We start from the raw sequence: 20,030 nt of genomic DNA, 5'->3' as shown, positions 1-20,030 counted from the left end.
TTATTGAAATGTTCATAAAACTTATGCTAAGTTAATGATGTTTGGTTTAAATTCACTACGGACTGGATTTTGAAACTGCTCAGCTCACAAGCTCTTCCAAGAGACAGCATTAGCTTACAGCTATTTCCTCCGGGGAATTAAATTGGCCACAATATGATTTTTCTGCACAAGATTGTGCAGAATGTGTTTTGGAATTTTGTTTTTGTGAAAATGATTTGATTGCATCTTGTGTTTTCTGTGGATGCTCTGTTGCAACCCTGGTCCTCCCTGAGTTCACTCGAGGCAGTTCACACGATTCATAGTAATTTATCTGAGCAACAATCACATATCCAATAGGCACTTACTTTCATTTTAATTGTTACTGCAAGGTTTCTCTGTGTGGATGTATCATGATGTACATAATGATGCAAAGCATTCACAACTGAATAGTCAAATACTTAATATTAATGTTATATTACATGATTACATGATTATATGGAGTCCTGTAGCATATTGTTTAGAGGACCCCAGTTCAATTCCTGGGCAGGGCAAACCTTAGGCGAGTTTCATTACTCCACAAGTTTCTGTTTACCTAGCAGCAAGTAAGAACCTGGTCGTTAGTCAATTGACGGATCACTTTCCAGGGATTATAATCCCTCCAAAAAATAATAATAATAAATTGGTCATTCAATCCATGGCTGTTTGTGGGACACAACTGTGCACAATTGGCAGCCACGTTTCACCCAACAAACATACAGTTTTAATAAATAAATAATTAATTTTTAATTTTAATTTTAATTTTAATTTAATTTTAATTAATTTTTAATTTTAATAAATAAATACTTTTAAAAAATCTACTTTTACAGTATATTCTGTGAAGTGCTTCGAGAGATCCCAATGACATTATAAGGTGCTATATCAGATAAAAGGTTTATTATTGTTAATGGTTGTTTACTTCATTGCTATTTGTGGGTCTTGGTCTGTGTAAATGGTTTGTTGTTGCTGTGTGTCATGCTTGCTTACATAAAACATATTCGATAATACTTAATGTGTGGAATAAAACAATATTTAAATCACTTAGAAACATGTTTATATATAAGGCGCTATAAAAATGAAACTTCTTTTTTCATCTTTATTATATGAATAAATAAATAGTGATCAACAGTCAGAGAGTATAACAAATTAAAACTGCCTACAAAATACACAGTTGCTACACTTTACAGTAAATCCTGCGAAGCGCTTTTTTGAGTGGTCTTCCTGACATGAAAGGAGAGGTGGGTTTGATGTAAATGGTCTCTTTCTAAGAATTATTTCCATATACATGGAAAGGTCCCATAATGTTAGTTTTCAATAGTGGATATGTAGGGAGGAAGAAAATAATAATATTAATCCTTGCATTTGATATAGCGTCTTTCCTTTTCACATTAGGAGGACATCTCAAAGTGCTTCACAGGATTTACTGTAAAGTATAGTGTCTGTAAAGTGCAATACTCTGGAGTACTGTGGACATGGCTGTCTCAAGAACTGAATTAACAAGACAAACACAGAGGATTAACTTGAATCCAATATTCCATTGCCAGTTATACTTTGGAGGCAGCACAATCCCAAGGAGACAGCCCCCCTCGCCACCTCCCAGCATCACTCCACTGTTTAATCCATTGAGAATTTTGGATGAATGCTTTCAAATCCCAAACATAGTAGAACTCCAAATATTTGACCCCTCTCTGCTGTTTAACCCTGATGGGTTGCTGTCTACAGATGAAAGTTTCTTGGTCGCAGCTTGTGTTCCAGGAAGCCAAACGTGTTTTACAAGCTGGCAGGCGTAGAAGGGTAACCTTTGTAAATCCAAACCACGCATAATTCTCATCATGTATTGCTCTTCAAAGAGCCTTAGAAATAACACTAAATGGTCATAAATTTGCACTGAGATGAGACAATATTATTTGATTCACAGCACGGAACTCAAGACTGCACAAGGGTCTTCTGTTCAATCTTTCATTGAGAACAGGGCTGCAGCTTCTCACACACTTACCACATTTTAAGGTTTGTTTTTTTCAACCAGTTCTAAAATGAATGAAAAGTTTCCTGTTTCCTACACGCTGCTTTTGAAACCCATGTGACTGATTGACATCCCAATTTTGCATACATTTATCTAACTGGAAAATGCATTCAATGGGATTTTTCTTACATAATGGTTCTCTTTCTAAACTGAAGTACAGACATCAACTGGTCGGAATCCTGAAATCACTTCATTCCCTAAATACATATGGTGGGTGATGCTTCCACGGGAAGGGAGTTATGTTGTGAAAACTGAACTGATATTTGGTTCAGACAAGTTGCAGATTAGGGTTTATTGTTTCTTTAGTTCTCATTGAAATGAAACAGAAGTGGAAAATAAATCATAAGAGATTACATAAACAATGGCACAGCTCCCTTGTGTATATTGCAGCGCTGTGTTAAAATAAGCATGGAGCAGGAATTCATGGTGTACAATAGGGAGGGGAAGAAACTGATCTTTGGGGAAGTTGTTTAGAATATACTTTTGGGACTCGTAAAGTCATTAGATGTTAGATTATATCAAAAACACAACAATTTGGGGTTTTGTTTCAGAGTTACATGTTTTTTTCGTAGAGTCCTGTAGTATATCGGTTAGAGCACTTACCTCGCAAGTGAGAGGACCCAGCTTCAATTCCCAGGCAGGGCAAAATGTTAGGCAAATTTCCTTACTCCACACGCCTTTGTTTACCTAGCAATAAATAGGAACCTGGTTGTTAGTTGGTTGGCAGATAACTCTTCCTGGGGTAATAATCCCTTAACAAAACATTTGGTCACTCAATCCATGACTGTTTGTCATCACTGCTGTGCACGATTGGCTCCCATGTTTCACACACAGTCAATTCACTTTACAGTAATATCTGTGAAGCACTTTGAGATGTCTCAACGATGTGATAAGGTGCTATAATAAATTAAAGGATTAGTATCATTGAGTTAAGTATTCAGTTACTGGGTTCTGTGTTTTGTGACTGAGTTATATGCTTGATTACTGAGTTGTGTGCCTTGTTATTGACTTTATTCCTTTGCTCTTGAGTTACTTGAATTCCTACAGAGCCACATCTCCCAGACAGAGAAAAGATAGAGGTGTGAACACACATAACGAAAATAAACTTTTGTTTCATGCCTCCCTAGTGGATGAGCTTAAGGGAAAATAATTGTACTACATTCATAAGTTGATCAGAATACTTTAGAAAGAAAATTAATTATTCATTTAACTAGAGTGAAACATTCTTATTATGATTGTTGTTCATCAGTCCAATATAGGTAATAATAATAATGATCCTTGCATTTGATATCGGGCCTCATCGCGTCTTCGAGATGTCTCAAAGCACTTTACAGAATATGCTGTAAAGTGAATTGACTGTATATATTGTGGGCGAAATCTACCGTTAGAAATCCTGGCACCAAATTCTCATGGGAAATAGACAGGATATTGAGTGAGTCATGAGTTATGTGGAGTTGTCAACTTATCCTAGGGGTGAGTTATTAGAGTTTCACTTTAATTACAAAGAAGCCACTTTTCAATGTGATCAGGCACCATATTGAATGCAAAGATTATAATTCAATTTGCCATTATAATCATCAATCTATTTCATTCTCTGGTTATACTGCCTTTTATTCCAAGAACTTTTTAAGATATTCAATTCTATTTTAAATGCTACAAGACAATCAACTTGGCTCAGAAGGTAGCAATTTTGCCTCTGTGTCAGAAGATTATAGGTTCAAACCCACACAACATGAGTTGAATGTACATGGTGATAAGGTTACACTTAACTGTGAGGCACCATGTGGCTGATTAGATTACTGCTATCCCCATAAATGCTCACATGTAAATAATCACTAACTTAGGCAAGTTATTGAAAGACACCTGTTGATAATTTACCTTGGTAGAAGTGTGTTCAGGAGAGAATGCCTGAAATTGTTATGTGGCAATAAATGGAATTCAATGCAGAGAAATGGGAAGTAATGTATTTTGAGAGGAAGGACAAAGTTAGAAAATATACTCAATTGATAAAAAATTTATGAATTGGAGGAGCAGGGAAACAAACAAACACAAATACATAGATATGGATAAACAACTGGAACAGGTTGCTAGGAAAGGTGGTTGAGAACAGGACATTGGACTTATTTAAAAAGCAGCTTGATGCTGTGATGGGGGCATGAAAAAGAGAAGAAAAATATTAAGGGGTAAGGTAAAGAGCAGGGAATGTGACAAGATCAGAGAGCTTCAGTGGGGAAAGTTAAACAACCACAGAAACAGTGACCATTTGTACAGAAGAATGATTTTTTCTGTGTTGTAAACATTTATTTCACATGTTATTCTATGACTAGAGCATATGTGAGTAAGGAGCCCATATATTGTATTCATTTTAGTGAATAAAGAAAAAAAATCTGCTCATGGCAGCACAGTGGACTTGATTAAAAAAATGATACTCTTTCCTTAGTTTCCTATGAATCATGCAGATCATAGTAGAATACTGAAATGATCTCAACCTTGGGAGGGGAGGGTTTAATTTGGGATATTGAAAACATGCAAAACAGATTGTAAATGTAAATTGAGACTTCTGTTTTTATCATTTAAATCTGCATTATTTGCAAAGTGCGAAAAAAGTCTGGGAAGGAAAGTAAGCTCGGAAACGCCTCCAATGATAACAATCAAATGTCACTCTGTAATAACAAAGAGATTTGATCAAATACATGGTTGAGTAATTAAGCTTTGCATCAGAAATGTTAGAAATTATGAGCAATACATTGCTATCTGAAGCCGAATTAAACATTTTTCATATGGGATGATAAATTATTAAAACATTTTGTGCATAACAATCTAATGAACTGTTAGGCAACATAACCAAATTTAAACTTTAAGATAGAAATATCAACATAATTTATGATTCAAATGATAGGATTCCAACTTTGTTTTTGAGCCAATGGGCTTTGACTAATGTTTAGGTTTTAAGGGATCAGGTCATTGAACAATTTCCAAGAATATTGCAGTTTGTCTAAGATCAATTTGGAGCAGGAACCCTGGCTGATTTTCCCATTCCAAACCCAAAAGGTTCTAAGGTCAACTGCAACAACAACTTGCATTTGTATAGTGCCCTTCATGTGGGATAGCGTTTTGGAGGACTTACATTGGCATTATTGATTTGGAATAGTCAAGGTTTAAACGCTCTGAGACTCTATCCTGCGTGGAGGGAGCTATATAAATGCAAGTTGTTGTTGTCATTGGTGGAGCCTGAAACCGAGCCGGGGAGAGATTACCACAAGCACGGTTGAAGAGGTAGGCATGATCTAAAAATGGGGAAGGAGGGGGTAAGATGGAGGGATTGAGGGAGAGAGTTCCATAGTTTCAGGTTGTAGTGGCTGAAAGCACAGCCACCAATGTTGGAGTGGAGGGGACAGGGACAAGCAGGAGCCCGGAGCCAGATGAGGGAAGTGGGAAGTAAGCAGATCGGAGGTATGAAGTGACTTGTAGACTATGTGTGGATCTTGAAGTTGATCTGTTCTGTGATAGGGAGCCAGTAGAACCTGGGAAGGACTAGTGTGATGGGGGTATGGAGTTTAGAATGAGTGAGTATATTTGACCCAACTAATTCATAATTCATGTTTCAACTTCATAGGAGCCTCCATCTCTCCTGTTTTCCACATTCACTAGGTCAGCACTATTGACTAATATCATTTCTTATGGTTGGGACAACTGTTCACATTTTCCTTCTAATTTGAATCAAAAAGGGTTTTATTCTGGTCGTGGAGAATGTTTATAAGTATATTTTTTGCTCTTCCAAAATTCTAACAGAGAAAGCCACAGGAGTATATTGTTTCAATGTCTTAGCTGCTGAGCAATATTATTGGAACAGACCAAGCTGTAGAATGAGTAAAGAAATGCAAAGATACAAATCAACAATACACATGAACATCCCATCCCAATCAAAGTTGATGAAATCAACAAAAACAAATTACATTTGTGTGGAGCCTTTCACATTGGGAGGAAATCTCAAGTCACTTGACAGTTAGGGAATTAGAGCAGTGGGTTGGGATCAGGTAGGGTGGAGGGCAGGCAGAGTAGGGAAAGGAGGCTGGCCGAAGACACAGTTGAAGAGAAGGGTCTTGAAGCGTGCCTTGAACGAGGCAAGGGAGGGAGCAAGATGAAGGGACTGTGGAATGGAGTTCCAGAGGGTGGGGGCAGAGAGGCTGAAAACCTGACCACTGTTGGTGGAGTGGGCTAGGCAGGGACGTGGAGCAGGCCAGAGGGAGCGGAACAGGTTGATATGGGGGCAGCAAGTCACAGAGGTTGGAAGGACCAAGGTCGTGGAGGGCTTTGAAGGTGAAGACGAGGATTTTGAACTCTATCCTCTGGGAGATAGGGAACAAGTGGAGCCGGGTCAGGGTGGGAGTGATAAGGTCACAGAGCCTGCAGCGAGATTGGACCCGAGCTGCAGAGTTCCAGATGATCTGCATTTTTGGCTCAAATATTTCTGAAAAACGGGGTCTCCTGGTGGCTGTACTGCCTCTGAGGAGGCACACTGTCAAAGCTTGGCAGATACACAGAACCCCAAGGCAGACTTCGAGATGTAGACACGTTTTCAAACTGGCAAATAAAATGGAAGGGAAGTTCTTGTGGGATAATTACCATATGAGGACCGCCATGTGCACCTTTTTCACAATGTATATTTTTTTATTTGAAACCGTGCAGATCAAATTCCTCATCTCACCGATAAAAACAAAATAAACCAGTCTATTAACTGTCCTTGATCGCATGCTTCCAATATACTGATGATGATAAAACTCCAGTATTGTAGTGATTACAATCTGGTAATGTGAATGACCACAGTGACAGTAATAGCTTCTCTATGTTGTGTTTAGTGTTAGTGCTCTGTGAACAATACTCCAGATTCATTAAATCACTCACCTATCACTACAAATACTGTATCTCTTAACCAAACCATCGAACCATGGAAATCAATTGTGCTGAAATAAGAAAAAACACCACAATAGGCTTCCCTCCAACAATCACTGGGATTTAGGGGTAAAAAAGCAGTTTGATACTGCAGTCTGCTCCTGTGTTGCTATTAATTTGACAATCCTTTTACATAAGCCAAGATACACAAGCAGTCTCCAAATGCTCTTCATATCATTATTCATTTTAGAGCCACGTTTCCAGAAAAATATGGTTATTGCATACAGCTCGTTGTAATTACTGAGTAGATAACGGATTCATTAAAACACTGTTTTATTCTTTATTGTTAAAAGTGTCAAAATACGATTAATCTGTAATTTTGGATCCAGTCAAGCTGCTGAATTTATTGTGTTAATAGCATTTTCCAGAAAGCTTTCTGTATAGGGATGTCAATTGCAAGATTACTGTTAGATGCTTTCAGTGAAATCAAGAATGTAAATTTTTAAAGCAACTTATCTTGAAAGGTCTCAAAATGTTCACTTGCAAAATTCTCAGCATTAATTTGTAACAATAGGAACAAACCTGTATTAAATGGATCCTTCTGTGAAATGAACTCAGGATAGGCAGATGCAACATACTGCAGATGTAGAGCTTTATATTTAGGTCAGTTGTGGTCATACAGTGGAACAATTTTATTTTCAGCATGTAGTATGTTTGCGTACTTGGCAGGACATGGAAATGTTCAGGTTGTTTTTTAATTTTGTAAGGAGGAGGATTCTTCTGCATGGGATTTCCTATTAGTTCTGGAGGAAATCCCACACAGACTTGGCAGTGCAGGTGCTTTCCATATCTTATCAACTCGTAAGCAAATGACTCACACCATTTTTAACATGATGTAAATCTTTCAGGGGCAAGAAAACATATTAAAATCCAAAAAATATATACTTTTAATTGTAGAAGCATTGGCCATGTCTGAGAAAACAGTGCAAGGCACGAGAGATTATCTTTTCATCCCCAAGTATGGAAATTTCCATCCTCTATGAATCTTACCATTGACTGTTGACGTAAGATCATACAAATATTGCTTTATGTTGCTTGTTATGAGACTATCCTGGTTTATTTTGTAGCATTCTCACCTCTGAGTCAGAAGGTTGAGGGTTCAATTTGCACATCAGGAAATTGAACTCACAACGTAGGGTGACACTCCAGTGCAGTGCTCGTGGAATACTCCATTGCTGGAGGTGGAGATGAGAAGTTAAACTGAGGTCCCATCTACCAGTTCTGATGGATGTTAAAGATCCCATAGCACTATTCGAAAGGGAAGAAAGTTTTCCTAACATTTTGGCCAATAATCCCCCAAACTAGATTGCTTATTCACTTCATGGATAATTGGTTGCCACATTTGCCTACGGAATATACAGTCACTACACTTTGCAGGGAATCCTGAGAAGTGTTTTGAAACATCCTCCCGAACTAAAAGGTGCTATGTCAAATGCAAACATTATTAATCTTGTTCTTATTATTCTCTAGTCAATACAGAGATCATCATTCATATCCTAGAAATTGAGAAGATAATCTGCGAGACAACTGTAATAGTCAAGATACTCAGGAAAATCAACAATGTTATAACGGAACTAAAAATGTAATTATTTTGTAATAAAGTACGTTGGTTAAAACAAACAATAGATTTTTAATATGCTTTGCAAGCAGGCTAATGTAGTCGCAACATGGATAAGCACTTTTATAGATGTAGAAGTATAGAACACATTCATGCTCCTATTGCTTTATATAAACAACCTTTTACATTTCGGAAAAAAACAAGAATGAATTTCCTTTGAGGCCATGCCTTACAAGCAGCTTTTGAATTTTCAAGATGGTGTTATGAGTCAGCTGCAGTAGATTAAACATGATCAAAGCTGATCTGTTCCATAAGAACTTTCTTCAAAGATAAATCCACAAATACTAGTCAGTAATCACTCAAAGCTGATGGGAGGTTTTACTTTTTGTCCAGTAACCTGCAAATGGGTAGCTATAAATATACTGAGCACAAGAACTGGGTTCACTTTTACTACAAACAGAAACAGATGTTCTGGGACTCCTGAAATCTGACAGCTAAAATTACATCATGCATCCTACATACTGGAAGTTGTACAACAGGAACCTGAGAGTGTGTTTGATTTGGCAACTGCCTTGAGAAATCTTTTGGAGAAAAGCATGATTATTTTACCTGCTAAACTACCTTTAGCATTTTGATTGAACCCTAGCAAAGTATTGACCTGAAACAAAGGCTTCTTTGGATTTGGATTTGATTCATTTGATTTGTATTGATAGGAAAGTCACACATGGTAAAGTAATACCAACCAAAGTCCATTACCATGACCCTATGTACTAACAAACTGATAACAACAAGGCCGTCTCCTTGTGCATAAGCACAGGGTATGAGACTGCTTTAGTTACTCTTATTCAGACGATTGAGAACAAAACAATCCATTTTCTTGCTCAAAATTGACAATGTTTCATAGACAAATTTGCATATTTCTTAAGTAGATTTTCTATGAAGAAATCACATTAGAATTCTTGTCAACCTATAGCAACTTTGATCCGAAAGAAGATACTGTCAGAGCTGATTTCCCAGAGAGTGCTTTTGCAATTGCAATGTCAGTCCGAACTCTGAAACTCTTTCCTCCCATCATTTTCTCTTTTACTCCTGAGACAGTCTTTTTTTAAAAACTTATGAAAGTTCTTAAAATACCAGACTCCCCACATGTACCAAGGTCTGGCAAGGATAGCAGGTCATGCCTCTTCAAATAATGGTGCATGGCTATTTATACAGAATATCTCAGTGAGGTTTGAAAGTTCGTTTACAGTTGGGTTCTATCTCAGTCAGCTAACAGACACACAAGAGCAAAGAGACAAAATTGATATAACACAGACAAAATAAGTAGTTTGTAATATTTTGAATTCTTCAGTTCATTGACTACTGTGCTACCTGTCATCTTGCAACTTCTCTTTTTCTTTAGTTTTAAAGTTATGATGCTTGAAATGGGCATGGAAGGATAACAAGAACGTACATGTAGGATAACATGCAGACTTGGAGCGGTTACAAAGTATTAAAACATCAAGGGGATATGATGAGATAAAAAAACTTATTCAAGCTACAGCCTAATAGTTTTGATAGAAACTAAGCCTCCAAGATATGCTTTTATTTGCATAGCATCTTAACTGCATGAAAACCCTGCAAGTTCTTCATAGACGCAAGATGTACAAATTTAGCAATTTGATTTTACCATTTAAAAATGAACTGTTCCAGAGATGGCAGTTTTGCTTTAAGCAACCAGCTCCCACAATTGAATTACCAAATTCAAGTGGAAGTGGCGCTGAATCACAGTGTATTAAGTTTTAATCTGCGACCTGCTAAACCCCTACCGACCCACCCGTTCCCTCCGCTCAGCCGACTCTGGCCTGCTCCACATCCCCCAACCCACCCGCCCCACCATTGGTGGGAGAGCCTTCAGCCACTCTGCCCCCAACCTCTGGAATTCCATCCCCCAATCACTCCGCCTCGCCCCCTCCTTAGCCTCCTTCAAATCCCACCACAAAACCCTCCTCTTCGACCATGCCATTGGCCACCCACCTTCCCCTCCCCTCCCTTCCCCTCCCCTGACCCCAGCTCGGGTCTGAAATGCGGTACATCGTCCAGCGCCTTGGGACGTCCTCCTGACATGAAAGACGCTATACAAATGTAATCTTGTTGTTGTTTTATGTAATAGGAAAACAGCATATATAAATACCTTACCATGGTGACTGATCACAAAGGCTGAACCCCTCTTAAGGTGTCAACCAAATTCATTTTGTAGCACTCTCATCCCTGAATCAGAAGGTTGTGAGTTCTAAGGCCTCTTATAAGGACTTTGATCTCACATTTCCTTGATTGAAACTACAGTGCAATGTTGAGGGTGTGCTACATTGTTATTTTGTTGTATATTTCTGTATTTGGAATGAAATGTTGCACGGAGGTTCTGCCTGTTCTGGTGAATATTACAACAACAACAGAAGGTCGCAGAGGTAGGGGGGAGCAAGACCATGGAGGGCTTTGAAGGTGAGGACCAGGAGCTTGAACTGTATCCTCTGAGTGATGGGAAGCCAGTGGAGTCGGGCGAGGATGGGGGTGATAGAGGGACGGAGCCTAGTGCGGGAAAGGACATGGGCTGCAGATTTCTGGATGATCTGTAGCCTATGGAGGGAGGAGTTGGGGAGGCTGACAGGCAAGACGTTTGTATAGTCAAGCCTCGATGTTATGAATGTATGTATGAGGGTTTCAGCAGCCTGCGGTGTGAAACAGTGGCGGAGCCGGGCGATGTTGCGGAGGTGGGGAAGGCAGAGCGGGACATGACACGGATATGCGGTAGAAAGGATAGTTGAGGGTCAAACAAGATGCTAAAGTTCCGGACTGGCTTAGTAAGGTGGAGTGTGCAACCATGGATGGTGATGCTGTCAGCGCCTGAGGAGTGGAGGCACTCGTGGGAGCCAATCAACAACACCACATTACACTTGTATAGAGCCCTAAATGTCTATAAATGTAAATGTAATTGTAAAATGCCCCTCAGCCTTCAGAAAATCATTCTCTCTTGCAATGAGTAACTTTAATACTTTGCAGTCTTGAACTGTACACATTTTCACTGTTTCCAAATCTATTTGGTTATAATATTGTAGCAGGCATGGGGGTGCCACAGAAGAACAGCCATAGTTGCCAGCCATAGTTGATGAAGAAACATGTCAATTTTATTAGGTGCGTCATCAACAGATCAGGTAAACTCCATGTCGAGGGTACCCATAGTAAGTGACATCAGCTCTCTTACCTGTTCCTCTCCAGATTCCTGGTTGCAGGAACACCTCTTATACCATCTTTAGGCTCATTCCAATGATGATCTCCAGGCTTTCCTTCTGCAGGCTGTCTTGATTATTTCACTAGGGGAGGTCCAGGCTTCCCATTCTCCTGCTGCAGCCGACAGCCTCTGTGCTGCTGTTTCTCACCTCAGGCTCCACCATCCTGTACAACGTGAGTGTGATCCCCAACCCCATTTGGCTGCATCCCAGCCTCAGCCGATGCAAATTCCACATGAGGCCATACATTTTATGACAAGCTTTTTTTTGTACTGTATGTCAAAATCTTTTTAACTTTGCCAGTATAAACTAATTGAATTATTCATTCCACATTGGCACCATTTCAGGGCTCTGTCTCCTCCTGATGCGGATTAATATCCCTTTCATCTTGTAGTGACTTATAAAGCCTTGTCTTTAGCAACATTCCTGTATTCCAAATGTGCTGGTTAACCAACATCCCTCCAAAATGGGAAGAAAGAAGTTTAATTTTATGGTGCCTTGCCATGTCAAATTCTCTCAAAGCTTCACAAGTTGTAATTGTTTTGTAAGTAAACACAATTTGATAATTTGCAGCACATTGCATGCCCTTTTCATCCAATTGAAATCTTCAAGGTCCCCTCTTGAGCAATGCAGAGCCATAATATCACACCTAGAGGCACCCACAATCATGTCCCACTTGGTGGCCCATTGAAGATAGGAGTGCAATGCACGCAATCCCCAAGTGAGTCTGCCAGCAGCTCAATCTCATCTGTAAATAGAAGAATAATAAATATTTTTGCTTAGAATAGATACACCATCTCTCCTCATGCCACCCAATACATCACTGGTAAGTCCATTGAATTGGGTTGTTGACAAAGGACAATTTTGCCTTATTCAGTTTCAAGAGGGATAAACTCAAGAGGGATAACCTCAGTGAGTTGCATCACGGAATACACATCCAGATAAAATCTAAGAATTGTCCAAGAATGTCATAGCTTCCAGCTTCTTCCAGATGGCTTCATAAGGTCCTGGGTCAAAACCTTATGGAAATCACTGAATGCAATGTAAGTGGATTACCCTTGAGTTTTACAATGTTCCACATTTCTCAGTGAGGAGTAGAGCAGGTTACAAAGGATGTTAAGGGGAAACTGTGAACAAAGATTTGAATGTTAAACCCTCAGATTTCCAAGCTATTAAACTGTCCCAATTAACTCACATCTGCACATCTTATTCAAATTTCTGAATGTGGAAGTTACACACTTAACTTGATTCTCTACAAACCAGTCTGACCAACGGTGAATGACTGCCCCATAAGTAGTTCAGCTATCAAGGATTTTTAATAAGCAGTTAAGCAGTGCATTCAACGTGTAGTGGTTATAACAGACTTGTAGAGAGGAAAGACACTGCAGTTTTTCTTTATGACAATTTAAGAAAATATATGCCTCCAGAATCATGAAAACAATCTTTGAAACATCAATAATAAAGATAACAGTCAGAAAAGTGATTCTTGATTCTTAAAAACATGTAGATAAAGAAGAAACAGACTATGCATTGTGTAAGAATGTTCATTTCCAGTAAGACTAAGGAATAGCCCGGCAGCAAATGAATGAAATACAGGCACAATGCCAGAAAACAGCAGGCTCATTCCACTGTGCCAGCACTGCTTGTTGTGACTGCTGCTCCAACTCTTGTTTTAACAAGCACCTCAGTTGAGATGGTGTCAATTGATAACAGATTAATTAAATATGTTTCGGTGACTCAGATAGTAGCACTCTTGCTTCTGAGTCAGAAGGTTGTGGGTCGAAGCCCCTTATTGGGACATTGAACTCATATTGTCTAGGCCGACAGGTCAAAGCATTGCTGGGGGAGTGTTGCTTTTGCATAGATGCTGTTGTTCGGATGAGATGCTAAACCAATGTGGACATGAAGGATTGCACGTCACTATTTGAAAAAAGAGGGGAGTTTCTCCTGATGTCCTGGCTCACAATTCTCCTAATAAAATTGGTCATTCACTTCAAAGTTGTTTGTGGGATACTCCTGTGCTCAAATTGTCTGCAGAGTTTCCCTTTGAAGTACACAGTCACTAACACTATATGGTAATTCCTTTGAAGCTGGAATTCCTGTGAAGCTCCTCTGACCTTTCCTCAATGTGAAAGGTGCTACATTAAATCCAAAGTTTATTATTTTGTTATTATTTATTTCACTAGTTTTATTAACCAGCACCTTGGGATATCCTCCCAACATGAAAGATGTTATATAAGCTGAATTTGTTGTAATTAGGTAGATCACTAGAGGGGAGACAAAAAATGCTTCCTGGATCAGGACCAAAATCGCAAGGGGTTTAAAAAAAGGTTTTGGATATTTTAACAAAAAATGTGTAAGAATACCATCTACATATGCAACAATTTGTGCTTTGGGGTTTTTTTTGGGTGGAAAAAAAATGTAAATTTCACCTCAGGGTTTCTGATAAATATCTGAAGAAGCTTGACACAGTTCTGACGAAAGGTCATTGACTTGAAACGTTAACTCATTTTCCTCTCTCCATGGATGCTGCCTGACCTGCACCTATTTTGCTGCTTTTGTACTATAGCTCTGGACTATAGGATAATAATAATAATCATTGCATTTGATATAGCACCTTATCATATCTTCGAGGCATCTCAAAATGCTTCACAGCATACACTGGAAAATGAGTTGACTGTGTATTTTGTGGGTGGATGAGGTAACTGATTTGTTCACAGCCATGTCCAACCAACAGCTATGGAGTGAGTGACCAATTTTATCTGGAGGAGCTTTGACAACAGGTGTTTACGTATTTGTTTAGAATATCTCTTCCTGCTTTTAAAACTTTTCCAAAAACGTACCTCTTTGACTTTAGCTTTAATAATGATAATCCTTTCATTTAATATAGCACCTTTCATGTTGGGAGGCATTACAAAATGTAAACGCTTCACAGTACATAACGTAACAACAACAACAAGATTACATTTGTATCGCGACTTTCATGTTGGGAGGACATTCCAAGGCACTGGACAGTGTAAAGCATTTCAGACCCGAGTTGGAGTTGGGGTGGGGGGAGAAGGGAGGGGGATGGGAAGGGGGGTGACCGATTACATGGTCTAAGAGGAGGGTTTCAAGGTGGGACTTGAAGGAGGCTAAGGGGGAGGCAAGGCAGAGTGATTGGGGGATGGAATTCCAGAGTTTGGGGGCAGAGTGGCTGAAGGCTCTCCCGCTAATCGTGGGGCGGGTGGGTCGGGGGACGTGGAGCAGGCCAGAGCCGGCTGAGCGGAGGGAACGGGCGGGTTAGTAGGGTGTTAGGAGGTCACAGAGGTAGGGTGGGGTGAGGCCATGGAGGGCTTTGTAGGAGAAGAACAGGATCTTGAACTGGATCCTCTGAAGGATAGGGAACCAATGGAGTCGGGCGAGGAGGGAGATGGGGTCACGGAGTTTGGTGCGGGAGAGGACACGAGCTGCAGAGTTCTGGATTATCTGCAGCCTGTGGAGGGAGGAGTTGGGAACGCCGACAAGCAGGGCATTTGCATAGTTGTGCCTGGAGGTGATGAAGGCATGAACAAGAGTTTCAGCGGCCTGAGGGGTGAGGTAGTGGCAGAGTCGGGCGATGTTACGGAGGTGAGCGAAGGCAGAGAGGGTAATGGCTTAGATGTGGAGAAGAAAAGACAGTTGAGAGTCGAACAAGACACCAAGGTTCCTGACTGGCTGGTGAGTTGAAGTGTGCAACCATGGAGGTTGAGGTTGCCAGAGCCTGAGGTGCAGAGGTGCTGGCACGAACCAAACAACAACAACAAGATTTCATTTATAGAGCGCCTTTCATGTCAGGAGGACATCCCAAGGTGCTGGACAGTTGGGTCAGGACCCGAGCAGGGGCGAAATGGTCAGGGTAAGGGGAGGGAAGGGAGGGAGCGAGGAGGGGGTAGAGAGTCGAGAGGGGAGCTGAAGGCACGGTCAAAGAGAAAGGTCTTGAAACCGGCCTTGAAGGAGGAAGGGGAGGAAGCAGCGAAGGCACTGGGGGATAGAGTTCCAGAGCCTTGGGGCTGAGAGGTTGAAGGCTCGGCCACCGATGGTAGGGCGGTTGGGGCGGGGGATGTGGAGCAGACCGGAGCAAGAGGAACGGAGGATACGGGCAGGTAAGTAGGGGGATAGTAGGTCGGAGAGGTAGGAGGGAGCGAGGCCATGAATGGCCTTGTAGGTGAGGATGAGGATCTTGAATTCGATCCTCTGGGGGATGGGGAGCCAGTGGAGGCGAGCGAGGGTGAGAGTGATGTGGTCCCGAAGCCTGGTGCGGGACAGTACACGAGCTGCAGAGTTCTGAATGATCTGCAGCTTGTGGAGGGAGGTGCCGGGAAGGCCGGCGAGGAGAGAGTTCCCATAGTCCAGCCTTGAGGTGATAAAGTGTGGTGAAGGAGATGAAATGGTGATCGGAGACGTCCTTGTCGGTAATGGTGACATCCGAGACACTGAGGCCCAGGGTGATCACCAAATCGAGTGGGTGGCCGTGACTGTGAGTGGCGGAGTTGATGTGGAGGGAGAGGTTGAGCGAGGAGAGCAGGGAGGAGAAGTCCGAGGAGATGGAGCAGGAGGGGGTGAAGTGCAGTTTGAAGTCACCCAGAATGATGAGGCGATCAGAGCAGAGGCAGAGAAATGTTAGTAGGGTAGAAATATCGGAGATGAAGGTGGGAGAGGTTTTAGGGGGCCGATAGAGGATGAGGATTTTGAGTGAGAGAAAGGAGGGGTGGGAGAGGGTGAGGTGTTCAAAAGAAGGGAAAGAGCCAGAGGAGTAGGGGGATAGGGCAAGTGGTGGCCTTGAGATAAGGGCTACACCACCGCCACGGCGATTGGGGCGAGGGATGTGGTGGGAGGTGTAGCCGGGTGGTGTGGTCTCCGTGAGGGGGAAGGTGTCGCCTGGGGTGAGCCAGGTTTCCGTTAAGGCCATGATGTCAACGCTCTCATCAAGGATGAGATCGTTGATGACCAGGGCCTTGTTACAGAGGGTGCGGACATTTTGTAGTCTGATGTGGAGGGAGCGGTTGACCGAAGGGTGTGTGGGGAGGGGAGGGGGCTCCAGGTTGTGAAGCAGGGGTGGGGGGAATGGGGATGAGGGAGGAGAGGTTGGCTCCCCGGGTCTGTGTCCGGGGTGGCTGGCGAGTGTGGTGGGGAATGGGGCAGTCGGTGTGGCTGCTGCTGGACAGCCAACGCCGAGTGCCACGGTGAGCCCAGCGGAGGATTCCCAGGCTGGAACAGAGGAAGGTTGTGGGAGGGTCAAGTGGGGATAGAAGGCGAGAGGGACGGAAAGAGAGGAGGACAGAGCGGGAGAGATGCAGAGTGGGGAGGGTTTGGGGGGAGAGAGGAGGGGGGAGGGAGGGAGGGGGCGAGGGTGCTCGGGTCAGGAGGGCCTCAGTCTTGTTCACATTCAACTGTAGGAAATTTGCCCTCATCCAGGACTTGATGTCCGACAGACAGTCTGTCAGGACAGCAATGGCCCTGGCGTTGAGGGTGGAGGCAGAAAGATAGAGTTGGGTGTCATCCACATATATATGGAAAGAGCATTGATGTGTGCTTTGTGGGCTAACATCCTCAAATCTCCAACATCCTCAAATCTCCTTCCCCCTCCACCTTGCTTGGTGAACCCCATAAAGCACTTTGAATGTTATCCTATGTGAAAGGTATTTTTGTGGTAACTCTTTACATTATTATGAAAGGTATGTCAACATTTCTCAAATATTGTTTTTTTGACAGCAAAGTGCACCTGCTTATGAAATCTGGACAATTACCAAAACATTTGAGCTTATGGCAAAATGGAATTTTTCCAGAGAAAATATTAGACTTTCCTTGATCAATCATTTACATATTCTTACTCATAGTTGTTTCATGAAAAACAGGGAGGTAATTGTAACTAGGGACAAGAGCCAATTGCAAAACATGTCTAGGAAGGATAAGATCGCTCATTCTTATTTTAAGTGTGATTGATGGAGCTGATTTTTATCAAAAATACCATGTGGAATTTTTAAAATGTGGAATTTTTAAAAAATTTTAAATTCCACTGAAAAGAAATCATGTCCCAAATGAATATTCATGTCTGAACATGAATACTGTTTTAATTAACATTTTGTTTGGTTTTTTAAAAGAAATCCTTTTTTTATCACAATGAACAATATACTATTGGGTCGACAACCTGCTCTGGGAAATCAACTAACGCTGCCGTGCATTCAGCCACTAGGAGGATCCAAGAGCAGTTCCAATAATAATAAGCCTTAAATTTGATACAGGGTCCAGAACATTGAAACATCTTGCAAGGCTTTGTAGGGAAATTGTCTAATTGGCAAGAATTACAAAGTTTAGTAGGCTTTGTATTTCATAGAATCTTACAGCACAGAAGGAGGCCATTCGGCCCATTGTGCCTGCATTGACTTTTTGAAAGAGCTACCCAACTAGTCCCACTCCACCATTCCTACTCCATTAGCAGACAAACATGGTACCTAATTTACTCACAGCAATGTCCCACGTATAGCAATGAAGTGAATGGTCAATTTTAGCTAAAGGATTAAAATGGGAGGAAACTGGGGTTTTACTTTTTGTTGATCCAAAGCATTTGACTGTTCATTGCTTGCTGTCAGTAACAGTTAAACTTTTAAATAACAATCAAATCTTTGTCTAAAATTGTCCCGTTTGTATAACATAGGCTTGATGCACTTTGCGTTTTTGGAAAAAAAACATTCAGTCAGCTTGCATTCTGAATAATGCACTATAATAAAGCAATGCAACATATACGCTGTATATCCTGTGAGATTCATCGATGAACATGGTAAAGCACTGTGTAAAATCCAAGGATTATTATTTTTAAATTATGTGGGATTACTTATGGCTCAATCTTTTTGGTTTAGCTATCATAATCCTTGCAAAACAAAACCTAGATTTCATAAACAATTACTGATGGCTGTTTTATTTAATCCCTCTATACAGTTGAGACATCTTATAATAATCATGTCAGTCTCAATCTAGGTGACACTCCAATGCAATGTTGGGGTGCGTTGCATTGTTGAAGATGGTGCCCTTCAGGTGAAACATTAAATTGAGGTCCTGTCTGCCTGATCAAATGGAATTTAAAAATCTGTGGCACTATTGAAAAGAGAATGGAGTTTCTTCCGATGTTCTAGCTCAGTCATTCACTTCATTCATGGCTGTTTGTGGGAGATTATCTACAAATATACAGTCACAACTTATCCGTAAATTTTGAGAAGAGCTTTGGAGACATCTTGACAATAATAATAATAATCATTGCATTTGATATAGCGCTTTTAATGTCTTCCAGAAGTCTCAAAGTGTGTCACAGAATAAACTGAAAAGTGAATTGACTGTATATTTGTGGGCGAAACGCGGCAGCCAATTGCACACAGCAATGTCCCACAAACAGTCGTGGATTGAAGCAACCAATTTATTATTGTTTTTTTTCTTGAGGGATTTGTATCAGGTGTGTGGAGTAAGGAAACTTGCCCAAGGTTTCGCCCTGCCAGGAATCAAACCCAGGTCTCTCACTTGCAAGGCGAGTGGTCTAACCACTGAGCTACTTGTGGAGTTCTGTAGCTCAGTGGTTAGAGCACTCGCTTTGGAAGCGAGAGACCTGAGTTCAATTCCTGGCAGGGTGAAACCTTGGGCAAGTTTCCTTACTCCACCCAGAGCCTAATAATAATCCCTCCAAAACCAAAAACAATAATAAATTGGTCATTTTCAATCTATGACTGTTTGTGGGACATTGCTGTGCGCAATTGGCTGCCGCGTTCGCCCACAAATATACAGTCAATTCACTTTACAGTGTGTTCTGTGAAGCGCTTTCGGACGTCCTCCCGACGTGAAAAGCGCTATATCAAATGCAAGGATTATTATTATTATTATTATACAGGACTCCACAATGTAATAAGATGTCATATCAAATGCAAAGATTATTATAATAGGTATACTGAATGTATATAATGGTTTGTATATCTTAGGACATGCATTTCTTATTTTACTTATGTTATGAAAACTTTGAATAATACAAAAAAAAATCATAATGATCTATGATATATTGCTGATACTTCAAAATGTCTCAAAGTGCTTCTGGGAAATTGATTTTAACACCTTTCATATATGTAGCGCCTGTCATGTAGGGAGAACATCTCAAAGGGCTTTACAAGGCTTGAGTGGGGTTCCAACCTGGAGGTCTACAAGGTGGTAAGTCAAG

The 20,030-nt window shown here is 41.0% G+C and overlaps 1 long non-coding RNA gene and 1 other non-coding gene across 2 annotated transcripts in view; one reads left to right on the top strand and one right to left on the bottom strand.

The window, feature by feature from the left end:
* The window catches only part of LOC103180214, a 94,730-nt gene extending 82,780 nt beyond the window's left edge, over nt 1–11,950 (bottom strand). The window contains exons 1-2 of the long non-coding RNA XR_488068.2: nt 11,791–11,950; nt 2,642–2,725 (exon numbers count right to left, since the gene is read on the bottom strand). This is a non-coding gene — a long non-coding RNA (uncharacterized LOC103180214). The remainder of the gene's footprint in view (nt 1–2,641; nt 2,726–11,790) is intronic.
* A 7,433-nt stretch (nt 11,951–19,383) lies between these two features.
* trnap-ugg lies at nt 19,384–19,455 on the top strand. The gene has a single exon. It is a non-coding gene; the product is annotated as a tRNA-Pro (tRNA).
* The last annotated feature ends 575 nt before the right edge of the window (nt 19,456–20,030 follow it).

Source organism: Callorhinchus milii, unplaced genomic scaffold (genome assembly GCF_018977255.1).
Source record: "Callorhinchus milii isolate IMCB2004 unplaced genomic scaffold, IMCB_Cmil_1.0 Scaffold1, whole genome shotgun sequence".
Lineage (NCBI taxonomy): Eukaryota > Metazoa > Chordata > Chondrichthyes > Chimaeriformes > Callorhinchidae > Callorhinchus > Callorhinchus milii.
Note: the sequence above shows the minus strand (reverse complement) of the source record. Positions and strands in the feature narration are given on the sequence as shown.